The sequence below is a fragment of the Arachis ipaensis genome, chromosome B1, assembly GCF_059453495.1.
Source record: "Arachis ipaensis isolate K30076 ecotype BB chromosome B1, ASM5945349v1, whole genome shotgun sequence".
NCBI classification, from domain to species: Eukaryota; Viridiplantae; Streptophyta; class Magnoliopsida; order Fabales; family Fabaceae; genus Arachis; species Arachis ipaensis.
The window spans coordinates 110,884,989-110,888,264 of NC_142436.1; the positions used below are offsets into that span (position 1 = coordinate 110,884,989).

The 3,276-nt window shown below is 36.2% G+C and overlaps 1 non-coding gene across 1 annotated transcript; it reads right to left on the reverse strand.

Moving 5' to 3' along the window:
- Positions 1 to 2,914: 2,914 nt before the first annotated feature.
- LOC148577909 (small nucleolar RNA R71) lies at positions 2,915 to 3,022 on the reverse strand. The gene has a single exon (XR_015902866.1). It is a non-coding gene; the product is annotated as a small nucleolar RNA R71 (small nucleolar RNA).
- Positions 3,023 to 3,276: the final 254 nt, after the last annotated feature.

Sequence of the window (3,276 nt, forward strand, 5' to 3'; positions counted from 1 at the left end):
ATTGTTTTTCTATTCAACTCAAGTCTATTTCTTCTCCAAGATATTCATTCGTTCTTCAACTTGATGAATGTGATGATCCGTGACACTCATCATCATTCTCACCTATGAACATGTGCGTGACAACCACCTCTGTTCTACTAGCAATGGCTTGAATGCGTATCTCTTGGGTTTCTAATCTAAGATTGGAACCTTCGTGGTATAGGCTAGAATTATTGGCAGCCATTCCTGAGATCCGAAAAGTATAAACCTTGTCTGTGGTATTCCGAGTAGGATCTGGGAAGGGATGACTGTGACGAGCTTCAAACTCGCGATTGTGGGGCATGTGACAGACGCAAAAGGATCAATGGATCCTATTCCGACATGATCGAGAACCGACAGCTGATTAGCCGATGTTGTGACAGAGCATCAGGACCATTTTCACTGAGAGGACGGGATGTAGCCATTGAGAACGGTGATGCCCAACATAAATCTTGCCATGGAAAGGAGTATGAATGATTGGAAGAAGGCAATAGGAAAGCAGAGGTTCAAGGGGAACAAAGCATCTTCATACGCTTATCTGAAATCCACCAATGAATTACATAAGTATCTCTATCTTTATTTTATGTTTATTTTCATCACCTTAAACTCCATAACCATTTGAATCCGCCTGACTGAGATTTACAAGATGACCATAGCTTGCTTCAAGCTGACAATCTCTGTGGGATCGACCCTTACTCACGTAAGGTTTATTACTTGGACGAGCCAGTGCACTTGCTGGTTAGTTGTGCAGAATTGTGACAAAGTGTGATTCATGTTTGAGAGCTCCAAGTCTTTGGCGCCATTGTTGATGATCACAATTTCGTGCACCAAGTTTTTGGCGCCGTTTCCGGGGATTGTTCGAGTTTGGACAACTGATGGTTCATCTTGTTGCTTAGATTAGGTATCTTTTCTTCAGAATTTTTAAGAATGAATTCTAGAGTTTTAAGGTGATGTTCCCACCATCACAAAAGTTGATTGATTCTCATCAATTTAGCTATTGAATTTAATGTCCTGCTTAAGCTTGGCCAAACATGTCTAATCCTTTTTAGACTGAAGCTTTAGACTAACATTGCATGATTCCTGGAATTCTTATTGAAAGTTTTGAATCCCTTTATTTTCTTTTCCATATAAGTTTCGAAAATCACAAAAAAATTTATAAAACCATAAAACCAAAAATATTTTATGTTTCTTGTTTGAATCTATTGTCTAATTTTAAGTTTGGTGTCAATTGCATGTTTCTATTTTTCTTGCATTTTTCGAAAATTACATGCATGTATCTTCATTAATCTTCAAGTTGTTCTTGATGATTTCCTTGCTCTGATCTTTAAATTCTCTTATTTAGTGTGTTTTGTTGTTTTTCATATGCATTTTTACATTGTTATAGTCCTTAGTATACAAACATTTAAAGTTTGGTGTCTTGCATGCATTGTTTATTTGATCTTAATTGCATTTTTATTGTTTCACATCATCAAAAATTCAAAAAAATATTTTTAAAACTATGTCTTTTGAAGTCAATAATACAGAGAATTGAAGATTCAGAACATTCAGCAGAGGAATCAAACAGAAAAAGCTGCGCGTTCAAAACGCCCAATGAAGAAGGAAAACTGGCATTTAAACGCCAGCCAGGGCACCTGGCTAGGCGTTTAACGCCCAAAAAGGTAGAGTTTTGGGCGTTTAACGCCAGGATGACACTAGAGGGAAGATTTTGTTTTTAATTCACATTTTTTTTAAGTTTTCAAAATTTTTCAAAATCAAATCTTTTTCAAATCATATCTTTTCAATCATATCTCTTTCAAAATCAATTTCTTTCCATTTTATATTTATTTTCACTATTTTCAAAAATCCTTGCTTGAATTCAAGATTTACTTCAAAAATTTCCAAGTTGTTACTTGCCTATTAAGAAAGGATCAAACTTTAAATTTTGAAATCATATCTTTTAATTTCTTGATAGTCAAGTAATCAACTTTAATTTTAAAAAACTTTCTTTTTCTAAATTGATTTTCAATCATATCTTTTCAATCATATCTTTTTAAATTTCTAATTTCAAAATCTTTTTCAAAAATCACTTTACTTCTTTCCCAATCTTAGTTTTCAAAAATCTCAATCAAATTTTCAAACTTCATTTTAAAATCTTTTACTTTGATTTCAAAAATTCTTCCCCTCTTCTCACATCCTTCTATTTAAGGGACTAAGACTCCTCATCAAGGTGCAATTCGAACTCTGCCCCTCTTGATAAGTTCGAATTCCCTCTTCTCCACCTCCTCCTTCTATTCTTCTTTTCTTTTGACACTTCAAGAAATCTCTATACTGTGACATAGAGGATTCCATACTTTCTTGTTCTCTTCTCTTTCATATGAGCAGGAACAAAGATAAAGGCATACTTGTTCAAGCTGATCCTAAACCTGAAAGGACCTTGAAGAGAAAGCTAAGAGAAGCTAAAGAACAATTCTCTTTAGAGGGCCTAACAGAACTCTTCAAGGAAGAAGAAACCATGGCAGCTGAAAACAACAACAATGCCAACAATGCAAGGAAGGTGCTTGGTGACTTTACTGCACCTACTCCTGATTTCTATGGGAGAAGCATCTCAATCCCTGCCATTGGAGCAAACAACTTTGAGCTTAAGCCTCAATTAGTTTCTCTAATACAACAGAATTGCAAGTTTCATGGACTTCCATTGGAAGATCCTCATCAGTTCTTAGCTGAATTCTTGCAAATCTGTGACACTGTCAAGACCAATGGGGTTGACCCTGAAGTCTACAGACTTATGCTCTTTCCTTTTGCTGTAAGAGACAGAGCTAGGACATGGTTGGATTCACAACCTAAAGAAAGCCTGAACTCTTGGGAAAAGCTAGTCAATGCCTTCTTGGCAAAGTTCTTTCCACCTCAAAAATTGAGCAAGCTTAGAGTGGAAGTCCAAACCTTTAGGCAGAAGGATGGTGAGTCCCTCTATGAAGCTTGGGAGAGATACAAGCAATTGATCAGAAGGTGCCCTTCTGACATGCTTTCAGAATGGAGCATCATAGGAATCTTCTATGATGGTCTGTCTGAACTATCCAAGATGTCATTGGATAGCTCTGCTGGAGGATCTCTTCATCTGAAGAAGATGCCTGCAGAAGCTCAAGAACTCATTGAAATGGTTGCAAATAACCAATTCATGTACACTTCTGAAAGGAATCCTGTGAATAATGGGACAAATCAGAAGAAAGGAGTTCTTGAGATTGATACTCTAAATGCCATATTGGCTCAGAATAAAATATT